Source organism: Castanea sativa, chromosome 11 (genome assembly GCF_040712315.1).
Source record: "Castanea sativa cultivar Marrone di Chiusa Pesio chromosome 11, ASM4071231v1".
NCBI lineage: Eukaryota > Viridiplantae > Streptophyta > Magnoliopsida > Fagales > Fagaceae > Castanea > Castanea sativa.
In genome coordinates, this window is record NC_134023.1 from 57,483,084 (window position 1) to 57,499,936 (window position 16,853).

Sequence of the window (16,853 nt, forward strand, 5' to 3'; positions counted from 1 at the left end):
GCATAAAATATAAGCTTATAAATTATATAGTAAATAATATTCGATTGACACAAAATTTGACATGTATATTAAGAGTATAAAGAATATGCAATTCAACGGTTAGATTTTCAAAATATATAATAATGTTTATTTTATTGAGTAAAGTTGTAGACTAAAGGCTACAACCAGTTTTATAGCTAAATTTTGACATCTTTTTAATTTATATCATAGCTAGGGAGACTTTTTTTGTTAATGAAAATAGACTATTATTTTTTATGTCACATTTAAAAGGGGAAACAGATTAGTTTCTAAATTATCAATATTTTCAAAGGTTCAAAACCTATAAAAGGAAAACAAATGTTGAAAAAATGAATAAATAAGCAACAGTTTTAATTGGAAAAAGGAAAAAACCAAAACTAGACATGAGTCCGCATTCTAACTTGTCTAGTGCACTAATACACGGGACATAAACCCAACCCTCTTCTAGGTTCTACCCTTAACAAGATTTAGAAATATATATATATAAACATGTCTTCTTATTCTTCTTTTTGTGGTATTTGAAAAATATTATTTTTGTTTCTAATTTCTAAAAGGCAGTATAGTGAGAATCATGAGTTTAAGCTTAGTAGTATGATTTGTAATGTTCAGAAATCTATCAATGTATCCTCACCCAAAGGATCTTGTCCATTTCAATGGCAATACAGAGGATCCTGTTCCTCACCAAAAACATTTCCGAATGATCTTGTCCACTAGAGCATGCCTTAGACACCTCTTACAATTCAAAAGATAGAGACCCATATCACATGGGCCTATTTAATTTTACGCTAAATTATAAGTTACAGTATTCAACTTTAGTTGGTTTTTAATTAGTCAATCCTTTATTTTAGTCATTTAACTTTTGTTCTATTCTCAAAAAAAAACTTTTTTTGTTTTTAATTTAATCCTTCTGTCTACTTCTGTTAGTGGATTGCTGTTAAGAGTGTGTTCGAGATTTGCATTTATATATATATATATATATATATATATATATATATATATATATATATATATATATATATATATTGCCTTTTGTCTTTGCTTTTTTTTTTTTTTTTTTTTTTTTTTTTTTTGCAAATAATTTAACTTTTTTTTTTTAAATAAGTAAATATGGATCAACTTCTTGATGGCTTCTGGGGGCATATATCAATTTATTTATTTAAGCCCAAGGGCCTGGGGATTCACCTTTATCCAGATTAGTTGCCCCTAGGCCCTAACTTCTCTGGCCTCCCATGCCTTCGGTACACTTCTTTTTTTTTTTTTTTTTTTTTTTTTGTTTCTGTAATGATTCTCAAAAAACTAGCTTTAGCTTTTTCAACACATTTACAATAAAAATTACCAAAAATCATATACAATAAACTTAACATTGCGTAAATGAGCTATTGGAAATAAGCAAAATTCAAACACACTCTAACTAAGTATCCAAAAACTTAATAGAAAATCATTTTTTTCAAATTTAAGTGATTTGGCCAAATGACCTACGACTACGAATGAAGCTCTTGATAACTACATCTTCACTATATTGAAATATATATTACAATGAACCCAACGTGAGTATTTATAGAAGATTAAACACTAGGCTAACCATGTATTAAATCAATGTTAACAGACTTAAAGTACAAATATTATTCTTTGCTTGCATACCAAGGCTTGACTAGAATTGGGTGTCGTATTTATAACATCAAAGCTTCTACATTCTTAGGCAATAAAAGAAGATCCATAATGAGTAAGAATTTTACCTCAAGTATTAAATTTGATTCATCCAACTGTGCATATTACCTTCAATTTTTTATTAAAAAATATAAAAATAAAAAGCAAAAGGTCAGCCCAACCCGAATTGGCTGGGTACAAGCTGATTTGTTTCCCATACAAGTCCAAAAAATAAGGTTCAAGTCTAATTTTTTCTTTAGGTCAGGTTAATTGGTTCAACTCCAACCAATTTTGTCAATTCTAGAGTTGTTTGGTATATGCACTTAAAAACATGTGTGGAAATACATGTGAGTGAAAAAAGTGTGTGAAAATACGTATAATGTTATTTAAAAACTGAAAACATGTGTTTGAGTTACCATACCAATCGGGGCCTTTATTTTCTACATCTTTTTGATGAGCGTGTAGGACAAATTGAAATTCTATCATATTTAAATAAAAATAAATTGTGCTCTCTAACAAAATATTATATAACAGAGTGGAAATCATATGTGTTCCTGAAATTATAAACCAAGGACCACGGTGTGTGCGATTCAATTGTTGGTACATTGTATATGACTTTAGTTTTCATTAACTAAGGATCTTAACCTACAAAAAAGGTTAGTTTTTCCCCTTTTCAATCCCCTCCTACCGCAAGTTTTCTTTCTTTCTTGATATATCAAACCTAAAATTTCAGTATTATTTGCTTCCTTTCATTACTTAGCCATAAAAAATAAACTTAGAACATAGAATAGATTTAGTTCACATCTAAATTGAACTTGAAATAAATTTATGTTAAGACATATGTGATTCATGTTAGGAACATATGTCATCATGTATTGGCTAATCCTTTGACAAAACGCACTTTACTTGTATTTGGGTAGATCTAGGATGTGTTAAAGCCATGCAAGTCTGTCCAAGAATCAAGTGTTGAAGTGCTGGTTTTTAAAACTCGACAGCTAATATCTATCGAGATTTTAAAAGCTGTCTAAGCACGAAGCTCGACAGCTGCTCGACAGATAGGGTATTTGTCGAGAATTATGAAAATCAGATTTTAAGTTCTGATTTCATGCCAATCCGTGAGTATGTATTTGGTTTTTCTTTTCTTACAACTCTAAACATATATAAGGATTATTTTAAGGACCGTCACAAAGAGCACAATTGCATAAGTGTAAAGCAAAGAGTTGTTCATGCAAATTGTGACCAGAAACCTAGTTTGCCCTAGTTCATCTTGAAGAAGCTGCTGTGTTTGTATACCGTAGGGTTTGTGACCAAGCAACTTCATGATCTTCATTGTGTGATGAACTGAAGAACTTTGTAGCCAACATCCTTCTCAAGTTGGTGATCAAGTCGCGTATTGGGATCCGCGCATCTATTGGATAGTCACGTACTGGGAGTCGTGCATTAAAAGGAGAGATTGTCACTATAGAACAAGTCCAATTAGGTATTGGAGTAAGAATTCAACTGTAGGTTGGTATAAGGTATTGAGATTCCTTTACTTGTAACCGCTTGTTGTGATAATAATGAATTCTTGGAAGTTGTGACCTTAAAATCACCGGTGGGGTTTTTGCCTTGGAAGTTTTCCCCATTCGAAAACAAATCACCTTGTCAACTTTATTTTTTGCTGCATTTTACTTTAGTTGGTGATTTGTTTGTGCTGCCATGTACATTGCATGTTAATTTGATTAATTAATAAATTAATTTATCACAAGCAGTCAATACATTTTTGACCTATCAAATCATATCAATTTTGAACTTTTTTTTTTTATATCCAGTTTTTCTAGACTCTCTAATTGGAAACAGTTTTGATTAAGATCGTATGTTTAAAACTATACACATATATGCATACTTAATCAATAAACAAAGCCAATGTTTAATACTTTGAAAAATATAACCGGAAAATCCATTTCCAATTCACTCTCATGTCAAATGTAAAATTATTAATTAGTTAATTTATCTCGGAATGTAGGCAACAAATGACGATCGAGGTATTCTACACCAATTAAAACTAATCACCTTATTATAACATCATATTGTTTTTAATTAAATTGTTTATAATCCCCAAATTATTAAAGACTAGTAAAATATTTTACTTTAAAGACTTTTATTTTTTTAAAGGTTTTTTTTTTTTTTTTGTTTGTGACTCAGTGCAGGAGGAAAACTTGCTCCGAGTATCATGGGAGAGTATTTCTAAAATTGCTGGGCAGGCTATAAAAAATGGAGAGAATGGACTAGCTTGCTTGATGCTTCTTTTTCCTATTATTTTTTATTTTTAATGTTTCTTTCAGCTCTTTAATTACTTATTAAGAAGAAAATGGCATGCGTAATTTTAAACAAACATTTTTTAGAGAACAGGGCTGCGCATTGTTAGCAACAAGACCCGATTATCTTGTATAAAGCAAATGTAATGTTGATTATTGAGCAACTAATCCCGATTTCCACATTCCCTGCATATGCATGTGAATATCTTTTTTTTTTTTTCATTTTTATTTGAAAGCATGTGAGTATCAACTATCAACAGAGTTGACTTTCTTAACAAAATATCACGTCAACAAAGTGGAAATCAGAAACAATGTATGTTGATATGTTCACGCAATGTCCGATTACAATAATCCAAGAACCACAGTGTCTACAAAGAGCCTTATAGCTTAATTAATATCCTTTCATGCCTAATGTACTTGAGGGTTTAGGAGGAAAAAGGGTTGAAACTGTAAGGTTATAGACGGTAATAATAATTTCTGAGAGAGTAGAGACAATGGACTGGCTTCTTTTTCCTTTTATTTTTTATTTTGGGTAACTACATTCTCATCCTTTGAGATTTGATGAAATAATACCCTATCCAAACTTTTACGAAAAAAACATTTTCCCCACTTGACTAAACTCTATTATATTAATGTTAAAAATGTTGTGTACTAACATGCCCTTTGGTGAAGAGTAGATTTCCAAAATTACCCTCCCTCTTAGAGTTACAATTTCTAAAACTAACATGCCCTTTGGTAATGTGCGACTACAAAATAAGACTCGTCACCCTTTTCTTTTTCTGTTAAAATTGTAATTCACAAATGTGTTTTGGGGAAGGAGAGAGATTTAAGATATATTTACAAAGCAATATATATATATATATATATATATATATATATATATATATATATATATATATATATGAAAAGAACAACGTTTTACTAAGTAAGGTTAATTAGCATATTGAGATACTAAACACCTTTGTTTGGCAATTCAAACTTGAATAATATTAGTTGAATATGTAGCTCAGTCTTCAATTTAAGTTGATTTGCTTCTATAAAAATTATTTAAAAAAAAAAAAAAAGTTGACTTTTTTATACGTCAAATAGAATTGAGTTTATAATATGCTATTTTTACTAACTATGGTTGAACTTTATTTTTTTTTTAGAATCCTATGGTTGAACTTTAGTATTGAGAATCTTTTAAAAATTGGAATATTCCATTATTAATATTAACGGAAAGGGAACATTTGGGGTGGAATATCATTCTCCCAAACTTCAAGGGCGGAGAACGTAATTACCTTTTTTTTTATTGTTTACTAGATAATTTCCCACGCGATGCGCAGATACTTGAAATTTCATTTGAAAATAATTTTTATTTTTTTAAGACCCATATATAATAATCATTTTGTTATATAGTATTAATGCCTTGAAACTTAATTTTCTTAATTCATATTTTATCATTTTAATTTTTCTTTATTCTAGAAGTAGTTTCCAACTATTGAGTAGAATTTCTTTACTAACATATATATATTATTGTAATTACATAATTTTTAGACATTTCTAGGAGTTTACACCTTATTATAAATTTAATATTTAAAATAATAAAATAACATCTAGATAAAAGGTAGACTTTATTCTAAAACTGAACACTTCCTCAACCGCTTCATTCTCACCACCAAATCCCAAGACCCCAATCTCAAACACTTTGTTCGTAATCTAAATGAAACAAAATTATTTGTGTACCAACATATAGAGAACATAATCAAATAAATAAAAATTGGCTAGATACACTTCCATTTATCAATATTTAATTACCTCTAATATGGCTTTTATATCCTTTAAAAAAAACAAAGAGAATTCTAAAATTCAAAAAAAGTATAAGTTAAAAATGGGAGAACTAATCTTGTATTATTAATTTTACACACGAGTTTTGTCTTTATATAGAAAAGAAGAGCACGCTAATTAATTTACAATCGTGCATCCAAATCGTAACAACAAATTAAATCATTTGAAACTAATCTTAACAAGCTACAACAATTATAATTTACAGCACTAACAAACGTAATCAAAAAAAAATATAGGTGGATAAGTATATATTATACATAAAAGATACATGAGAAAGAACATAAAAATTATGTGAAGAACTACCTAATTGTAGCTTTGATGGAGAGAACTAACAATATGATTGTGATTTGTATACCGTTTCAGACTATTCCTGAATAGCTACAATTAAACTTAGGGTTGCAACTAAAGTTGAGATAATCTTGATTCACAACAAAGAAAACTCCATAATAATCATCGTTTTTTACTTTTATGGTTGAGGCTCATACCAATACCACACTAAATAGTAGTAAAAAAAAAAGACAAAAAAACCAAGAAATTGTGAGGGCTAAAACAAAATAAAAAAGCACCTAACCTATGGCATGAAGATGAAAGACTATAGGTAGGTGTATGTAAAGTAGCAGAAGTGCCAGAGGTGAAAAAGGGTGAGTGGAAACACGAAATGTTTAGTGTTTTGTGAGAGAGAGGAAAGTCTTGCAACAATGAACTCAAAAAAATAAAGAGTCCTTATCCTTTAAATTTTAATTAGTCCTTATCTATAATGTGACACTTGAGAAATGTCTTGATACAATGAATTTAAGAAAATAAATTGCTTATATTTTGAATTTTTTTTCATGGGAATTATCTTTTGAATTTTAATTAGTTTTTATCTTTGATATTGCATTTGAGTAAAGAATTTATGTAAACAAATTCATTGCCAAAGAGAGCACCACATGGCAGAACCGCATACTCTCTCACATGAGGTATTTGTTTATATATATATATATATATATATATATATATATATATATATATATATTTTTTTTTTTTTTTTTTTTTTTTTTTGAATGCATGTATCAAAAGAGTTGACTCTGTAACAAAATTTTATGTCTACAAAGTGGAATCCGGGTTTTTAGTATCAAAAGAGTTGACTCTCAATTTTTATTACCACAATTAACAAGTTCCAGGAGAGCAAGATTTTTCTCAAGGCTTACTATAAAAATTGATGTGGCTGTTATAAGTGTACACAACAACAGCAACCTGCCTCTTATCACTTCCATCATCCCACAAACCCACATAGTATTCCTGAAAGAAAGAAAAAAAATGGCGGAAGGAGTTCTTTTCAACCTTGCTGGGAAAGTCCTTGAAATGCTGGGTCCCTTAACTCTCCAAGAGATCAACTTGGCGTATGGTGATGTCAAAGCTGAGCTTGAAAATATTAAGAACACAGTTTCCATAATCCAAGCTGTGCTTCTAGATGCAGAAAAGCAGGGTTCTCATAACAAGAAGGTCAAAGACTAGCTCAACAAGCTTAGAGATGTCTTACTTGATGCAGATGACGTGCTGGACGATTTATCCACTGAAGATTCGAGATACAAAATGATGACTGGAAATAAGATGACAAAGGAGGTACGAATTTTCTTTTCCAGTTCAAACCAGCTTGCTTATAGTCTTAAGATTGGTCATAGAATAAAGGCAATTAGGGAGAGACTAGATGCCATTACAATAGATAAGAAGGACTTCCACTTTATTCAAAGCTCCATTGAGCAACAAGTCATGAATAGGGGGAGGGAAACTTATTCTTTTGTATTGGAAGAAAATGTGGTTGGGAGAGAGGATGATAAGAAAGAAATTATAAAACTTCTTTTGGATAACAACACTGTAGAGAATGTGTCAGTTATTCCAATAGTTGGGAGCGGAGGTTTAGGGAAAACTACACTAGCTCAACTCATATACAATGATGAAAATGTCAAAAATAATTTTGAGCTAATGTTGTGGACTTGTGTCTCTGATAACTTTGTTGTAAAACGGATTGTGAAACAAATCTTAGAATGTTTTGGAGGCAAGAGGTGTGAAGAAATTGAAAACCTTAATATTTTACAAAAACACCTTCAACGAAAACTTAATGGAAAAAAATATTTCATTGTCTTAGATGATGTGTGGAATGAGGACAAAAATCAATGGATTCTTTTAAAAGATTTATTAATGGGTGGTGCAAGAGGGAGTAGGATAATGGTAACTACTCGCTCTATAATGGTAGCTGAGATAATGGGCACGACTTCACCTCATGAACTTAAAGGCTTAGCTCCTGAAAAGGCTTGGTCATTTTTTGTAAAAATGGCATTTAAAGAGGGTAAAGAGCTAGAAAACCAAACCTTAGTAGCCCTAGGAAAACAGATTGTGGAAAACTGCATTGGAGTGCCCCTCACTATAAGAACAATAGGAAGCTTGTTGTATGGCAAAAGCACTGAAATTGAGTGGCAATCTTTTTTAGATAACGAACTCTCAAAAATAGCTCAACAAGAAAATAACATTTCATTAACTCTTAAGTTGAATTATGATCACCTTCCATCACACTTGAAGCAATGTTTTGCTTATTGTAGATTGTTTCCAAAAGATCATAGAATTTATGTAAATACACTTATTGATCTTTGGATAGCGCAAGGTTTTATTGAGCTAGAAGGTCCAAGGCAGCATTTTGTGGATATTGGTAGAAAATACTTTATGGAATTACTTTGGAGGTCATTTTTTCAAGATGTAGAGAATGATGATTTGGGCAACATAAAATCATGTAAAATGCATGATCTCATGCATGATCTTGCAAGTCTTATGTTTCAAATGGAATGTGCCATATTAAATTCAAGTGGGAAAAATTTTATTGAAAAAGTTCGCCATGTATCAACTCCCAACCCTAGTAAAAGGAAGATACGAACAATTCTCACATCTAGTGTAGGGGAAATTTTGGGTAACCTTACTTGTAATGCACTCATTTCAAAATTTAAGTATTTGCGTGCATTATATTTGAGCAATTTAAGTCTACATGTAGTGCCACATTCAATTGGAGAATTGAAACATTTACGATATCTTGATTTTTCTGATAATAAAATAAATTTTCTCACTAATACCATTACCAAGCTACTGCATTTGCAGACACTAAAACTCAATAGTTGTTACTCACTTATAGAATTACCCCGAGACATTATAAAGTCGGCCAATCTTAGGCAACTAGACATTGCTTCTTGCTCGAATTTGACTCATATGCCCCTTGGACTTGGTCGTCTTAATTCTCTTGAGATACTAACAATGTTTGTGGTGAGGGAAGAACGTTTGAAGGGTAGCTCTTGTAGTTGGTATAAGAAAAAACAGGGTAGAACTGGTGGTGGGCTAAGTGAATTGAAGGAGCTGAGCAATCTGGGAGGAAGCCTTGTGATCAGAAATTTGGGACATGAAAAAGATGACATGGTGGAATGTAAAGCCACAAACATGAAGGAGAAACAACATCTTCAAGAGCTGCATTTATTGTGGGATCGAGTGTGGGATGATGGAGAAACCAAATTTTATGATGAAATGTCATTGGAAGGGCTCCAGCCACATCCAAATCTTCAAGTGTTGTGGTTGTCTTTATATATGGGTGTGAGAATTCCAAGTTGGGTCTCTTCGCTCACTAATCTTGTCAAATTGGTAGTATTTAATAATAAAAGATTGCAGCACCTCCCACCATTAAATCATCTCCCTTTTCTCAAGTCTATATGTCTTCAATTTATGGCAGCACTTGAATACATATCAGATGAAGACTGTGTGAGTAATGTGTTGAGTGGTTCCTCTTCTTCAAAAACACCATTCTTCCCATCCTTATCTTATCTTGAATTATGGAAGCGGTGGTGGAGGAATTCAGATGATGATGATGATAGTCAACCAGACCATCTCTTACTTCCATCATTTCCTCCTTGTCTTTCTCAGTTAAAGATTGTCGGATGCTCAAACCTGACTTGCATGCCTCTGTTTCCATACATCAAAGAAGATCTAAAAATGGTTAGAGTTAGTTTGAAGGTATTGCAACAAACAATGAAAATGAAAATGGGAGCAACCACGTCACCCTCCTCATGCTACTTTCCTCTCTCTCAATTACAGTCTATGGAGTTATGTTTGGTCAAAGATTTAGAATCTTATCCAGAGGAGTGGCTGCAAAACCTCGTTTCTCTCCGAAAACTCAAAATATACAACTGTGAAGAACTGGGTTCTCTCCCTTGGATAGCCAACCTCACATCACTACAACAACTTTCAATTCAGGGTTGTCTCAATCTTACTTCACTTCCTTAAGGGATTCGCAATATCATCTCTTTAAAGCAGTTAACAATTGAGAATTGTCCAATCTTATGGCGAAGATGCTTGAGGCCTACAGGTGAAGATTGGCCCATCATTTCTCATGTCCCATGCGTGATCGTGGAATATGAGAACCAGCAAGAAGAAACAAATTCTCTAGGTAAGCATCTATCTATCTATCTATCTTTTAATCCCAAATTAAAATTCAGCTACTGGTTTTGAGGGTTTTGATATTCTAGACAACTTCTAAAAACTATTTAACTTCTTTCTTATGCTGAATTGAACCAATTTAAAACTCTCTTTCTTTTCAATCTGTTTTTTCTTTTTCCTGTCTATAAAATGTTCATTAGACACCTGATTTCTCCAAAAAGTTATTTGAACAAGAAAAATTAGGATAAGATAATCCTTCCCTTGATTTTTTTTTTTTTTTAAATTCTAATGATCTATATCTTTGTACATAAGACCATGTTGATAATATGATGTCTGTATGGTCGCTTCTTAATAATTGCAAAAATAGAGTGGTTTTTAAAACACGTCGAGAGGACTTAATCTAGCAATTACCATCGCAGGAATTAGCTTACTTTGTAGGTATATTGTTGGTTCTCTCTCTCTCTCTCTCTCTCTCTCTCTCTCTCTCTCTCTTTGGGGGGGGGGGGTCTATATATCTACTAATATTAATTTTAATATTCTCATTTGAACTGTTGATCTATAGAAAATTCATACTTTTGTGCTGGGCTGTGTGATTTTTAGGTGCAATGGTTCTTTTCTAATACTAGTTTAAAGATTATAAACTAAATTTGAATTTTTCCAAAATTTAAAATAACCATCTTTTTTCTTATGTTCTTTTACCCATTATATGGTAGGTTGTTACTTCTCACAGAAGCTTCCAAATGTAGGAGCTTTTCATTTTCCAAAAGGTTGATAAGCGATAAGATTTTCTTCTTGACGTGACTGCAGTCTCTGTTCAAACATGGGGCAGCGTTCTGCATGTTCTTTTGGGCCATAGATGAATGGAATGGATGGAAGTCATGGAACCTTTCAGGCCAAAGAGAGTAAGAAGTGTAAAGATTGTAGAGCATGACAGCAAAAGAAGCAGTTCAGATAAACATCCCAAACTGGAATAATTCGTCGCAAAGCAAAGCAATGGTAAACAAAGTTTAGCCTTTTAATTACTCTTACATTCTGATCATTTCTGTACCAGAAGTCAGTGAATTATGCAGACAATATACTAAATACTGTATATATCTTCCAAGGATTCATTTAGATAGTAAAATAAATACAATATCCCCCACACTTATGTGTCCTTTTCTAGCGGTGGTAAGGCCACAAATTTAATAAATTAATGGTTTAATTGCCTAATTTTGAATATTTTGAGTTTTTGAGCATATCTAAGGACCATTACCTAACGCTCTGTTTGTTTCAGCATCAACATTTTCTAGAAAATGGTTCATTTTTTAAAAAATATTTTCTAGAAAACTATATCATTTTCCAGTGTTTGGTAATGACCTTGAAAATGAGCTTGAGAATGTTTTCTGGTGTTTGGTATGCAAATTTTTATTTTTATTTTTTATATTTCTTGTGTAATTTAAAACATGCGTATTATGTAAACTAATTAATGTAATCAATATTATAAAAAAAACCAAGAATGAATTTGGTTTTCATACTAAAATTTTGACAATAAATACAATAAAAATTAGTTGTCAAATTTTTATGATCTCTACCACTCATTTTACTTATATATATGGACATGAACGTCCACACACACATACACATTTATATATATATATATATATATATATATATATATATATATATATTAACCATTTGTCTATATACATAAAATTGACAGAAGAATACATCTTTAATAAGTACAAAATAACAATAACTTTTCATTGTCTGCTCTTTTTGCTAGTACACTAATTGTCTACTATGGTCAACCAGAAGTCTTTAATATTACTCAAAATTATGTATTTATATAAGGTATCTACATAATATATCATCACTACATAATATCTGCATAATGTATCTATCAACAACAAAAATTATGCTATGTAAAAGTAATTTAGAGTCATATAGGCACTATGTTTAAAATTTTCGTCTTTTACTTCATTCATTCATTCTTTCTTCTTTTTTATTTTTTATATATATTTTTAGCACTTTTATGTGCAAAAAAAAAAACTTATACATGGAATCCATCAAACCAAAAGATTCTTAGAGAAAAAAATAAATCAAGTTTGAATTTCAAAGTAAAGAATTGAGATTTTGGTAGAAAGGAATGAATAATTACCGCAGCAAATATGTTCTCTTTTGCAAGTTGGTAGAGAGGAATAAAATAATTACTGAGCAATGAGGGAAAAAAAAATCTACTCAAAGAACTGTGTTATAAAGGGGAAGAGAAATATGGAGAGAGAGTGAGGGAGAGAGATCTATGGAAGAGGAGAGACCAAAGTGAGTGATAGTGAGGGTGTGAGAAAAGAAAAAGAAAAGGGAAAAGAGTGAGAGTGAGAGTGAGAGAGCGTACTGTGAGATAGAGATTGTTTTCCAAAAATTTTTTTTGGAAAACAAGCTATAAAAAACAAGCCTTATTTTTATTAGGATTTTCCATTGACTAAAGATAGTTTTCCGTTGACCAGTTTTTTTTTGTGCTACCAAACACTGAAAAATGTGGAAAACTATTTTTACAGAAAGTTTTTCAGCAAAACAAACAGAGCGTAACAATGGTCTCAACTAGATACGGTCCTACGAGGGGGTGCCTTGACTAGGTGCTACCCTTTAGCACTTTCTCTTGTGTATACCTTTACTATACTAAATGATGCACTTTTTTCTTAACAAAATTTGCAGTTGTTCCACATTTTTTATAGTGTTGTATTGCTGTTTGAAGGAACTTATCAATTTTTTTCTTTATATATAAGCTTTTAACATGTTCTTATTGCACAATGTTATTTGAGTAACTAGTAAATAACTAATGTCTTATGTAGTTATTGCAATGAGATAATTAGGTTGAATAATATCTTCAATTTCTCAAATGTAGCTTGGAGAATTTGTTTAATTCAAAAGCATAAATGATATCGAGTCTAGTGTGTCTAGACATGCACAAATCCTTAGGTAGATTTAAGATAAAATTTCCATCCTAAATACATTTCTGATGTCTTGATTAAAAAAAAAAATCCAATCTCATTTGGAAAGTGTAATAATTTTCAGACAACAGCTTTCAAATCTATCAATTTTCTTACCCTTTTCCCCCCCTCTTTTTACAAGTCAGGTTGGTAATGGCATAATGCTCAAACCACAGGACTTTCGGAATTTTTATTTTCCTAGTAGTTGAATCTTGAATCTTTTGGATCTTGCCGCACCTTCTACTGTTGTAGCATCTGCCTCATCTCCATATATTTCAAAGGGAAGAGATTCTTGTCATTTTATTCTGCTTTTCCTCTTATTGTTGTCCTGCCAAAAGAAAAGTTGTTTCTCTGGTATACACATAATAAATACTTTGGTTGCTGTTGTGCTAATATTTTTTTACTTTGCCAGATGCTTTGTAACACTTCGATTAGGGTGTATGAATAATAATCCAGCATCCAACTATACTACAAGAACTAGCATATAATGCAGGTGTGCTCCTTATACATAAGCTTTCAACAATTTGTGTATTAGAATCATAATTGTCGAAGTTTCAGACAAAATTTTAGAATAATATTTTTAGAGGTGCTATAAAAATTAAGCATCATTATGCAATAGATTGAGACATACATCTCTCACTTTCTTTAGTTCATTTTTTTTTTTTATGATAATTTTTGTAACAAACTGTTTGGTTTTCTTGAAACATGTTCTATATGAAGGGTAAAGGCTGTGCATAAGTATGTGTCTAAACCTAGTTTCATCTTATTTAAAAACATGAATATTTGGCATAATTTGTGAAAACGCTTACAAATTTTATTACTTGTTTTAGGTTGACAATTTGAAGTCCCAAGAAAATTAGTGATTGCTCCATTGAGATGGTTTTTGCCACAACAAAACTTTAGTAAATATTGTAATCAGCAAACACTAACCTGAATTAGAAACTTTTATACGCAATGCATTGGATCCTTTTTCTGGTCTAGGAAGTTTTCAAGTTAGAAGTTATACTCTAGAGAGTATACTAGAGAGTTTTTTCATTTTTATATGACTCTTGTGCACATCCTTAGGAGAAGAAATTCTATCTCATGCACATTCGTAGGGGGAGAGATTATCATAGGGGAGATGCATATACTAAGGGGGAGAAGACTTTGATTACGAGAAAACTTTGTCATGTTTATTTTTATTATGTTTGTTTTCTTGTTTGCTTTTTGGTGCTTTGAGCTATGCTTTGTTGTTCTCATCGCATCGTGTTTGTGCGTTGGACATGCATACATCCTTATGCCATCGTGCTTCATTGATTGCATGTTCGGATGATCATTTGCTTTGCTATGTGATCATTGTAGTCATTTCCATATGACTGTTTTGGTGTATGATCAAGTTGCTCATATGTTTTACATCATGTTTACTTGATCGCTATTACTTGTTACATTATACTTGTTCTTTTATTACTTGCTTTACCATGAGGGTTTAATGTGTTTTGTGCAAGCATTTCAGGTTAAAGGTATAAACGTTCCAAGTTCATCACAGCTTCTAGATTTAGGTGTGAGTGAGTTTTGTCATTGTTCCCAAACTCACGTTTAAGTCTAGAGTCCGTTTTAGGGTGTTTTGTCACGGAATAACCAAAGGGAGAGATTGTTAAGTTATGATTTTTTTTCATAACATTTGTATTGGCTTATTCCATGACAAAAATGTGTTGTAATTTAATTAATTTATTTCCTTATATTTTTGTGAGATTTATTTGTAATGGGTTTAGTATTAAGTGGTGAAGATTTGATTAAGACAACTGAAAGTTACAAGAGAAGCACATGCAGGAAGGTGAACAGTCAGGCCAGGTATCCAGCTCAGTACAGCCTGTCTAGGAGGGTAACTCGCGGGTTAGATTCACGACTTGCACCAGTTGCGAGTGACCCTCGAAGTGCCCATGTTTACTAAAAATTGTGACTTTTCTTATTCTCTTCACACCTACTATATATACCCTTATTACCCACAGAAATTGTGAGGAGCCTATTGGGAGAAAAACCTTAAGAGAGGTTTCCACAACACACCCACCTTGTTAGAGAGAGAGAGCTACTCATTCTTAAAGAGAAATCTTTGTAGCCTCTTCTCCTTCCCTTTCCCATTGTTATACCCATTGAGAGGAGATTCGTACCCAAAAACTACCCACCCCCATTCAAAGTGTTGAGAGTGTTTTTGGAGCTTGGGAAGTTTTGGAAGATGCCAAGGATGGTGGATGCAATATGGAGCTTGTTGCGGGATCCGGAAAGCTAAAGAAGACACGGTTTGGCGTAATTTTGTTGGAGCAAGAAGCTTGGAGGGTTTAGGTGCATTGGGTAGATTAGGCTTGGGGTGTCTATTGCTACTCATGTATCCCAACTGATTTTCTAATGGATTATTTACCGCTTGGAAAGTGGCAGAGAAGTTTTTCGCCGAGTTCTTCGGTTTCCTCTTCGATAACACGTGCCGGCCGGTGTTATCTTATGTTTGCATATCTCTTCCCTTACTCTTTAACCATTAATTGTTGTTGTGTTTGTGATTAATTATGTGTTAAAGCAGTTTGCCAAATTAGGTATTGTTTATATTTCATATTCCGCACATATATTGTTTGAATATAAGCTTGTATTGAATATTTTGTTTTTGGAAGTCTAAACATTCATAAGTGTTTTATACACTAAGTAAGTTTTCAAAAGTGAACTAAAATATAGAAAAGAAAAATTAGGGATAGAATACCATAATTCTTAGCATTGTGAACTAAAATTTAAAAATGATGCATTTTCCAGCAAGGGACTAGGCTTAAAGAGTTAGAAATTATGTACTTGGTGAACTTCCACTCTACTGAAGTATCTTGTGTGTTTTTTTTTTTCACCTGAATTCTTGCATTAATTAGAAAAAATTTCGAATATGATATTGAGTTATTGTTTCCTCTATAGATGAGGGTTCCATTAACCATGCAACCCGGCTCATAACCCCTTTTCAGTGATAGGTGAGCTTGCATGTTTTTTGTAGTTAATTTTTTAAGTCCTTTATATTTTTAGTATCTAAGATTTGCAATTTGCACTTTTTTTTTTAATTAGTTACTATGTCTCCTTATATTATAAGATGAAGTTACTTTCATGCATAACCATATATGTTGGTATCCAAAGACAATAACATGTTTCCCTATCTCCTTTCTAATATTGTTAGGGATATCAACCATTATATGGTCACACAATTCCCACTAAAGCAGACAAAGGGAAATTTAACCATTATTTGTTTGACTTAGATTTGCTCGGATTCGGTGATTTTTTTGTAGATTGCTCAAATTTGACTATGCTGGTCTTAGATTCGGTGACATTTGGCCTATAGATTCGACAAGGTTTGGCTCAAATCCACTTAAATCTGCTTGAATCTTTCTCTCCTCTGCTAAGATTCGGCGAAGATCTACCACTCTCCACCCACCACTGCTTCTTCATTGGTTTCGACCGAACTAACCGATTGTCCACCAAACCCCAATCCGACTCGACCTGTAGTGGTTTCCGGTCAGTCATGAGTCTTCACTTCTTCCACCTGACCTGAGCGGGTTAAGTGGCAGGTTCATCTCAAACTTGATCCGCTTGACCCATGGACAGCCCTACTTAAGAGATTTTAGCAAATCAATCTATTATTTGTTCTTTT

The 16,853-nt window shown here is 32.1% G+C and overlaps 1 pseudogene; it reads left to right on the top strand.

Moving 5' to 3' along the window:
- Positions 1 to 7,088: 7,088 nt before the first annotated feature.
- Positions 7,089 to 11,381, top strand: LOC142617906 (putative disease resistance protein RGA4; annotated as a pseudogene).
- Positions 11,382 to 16,853: the final 5,472 nt, after the last annotated feature.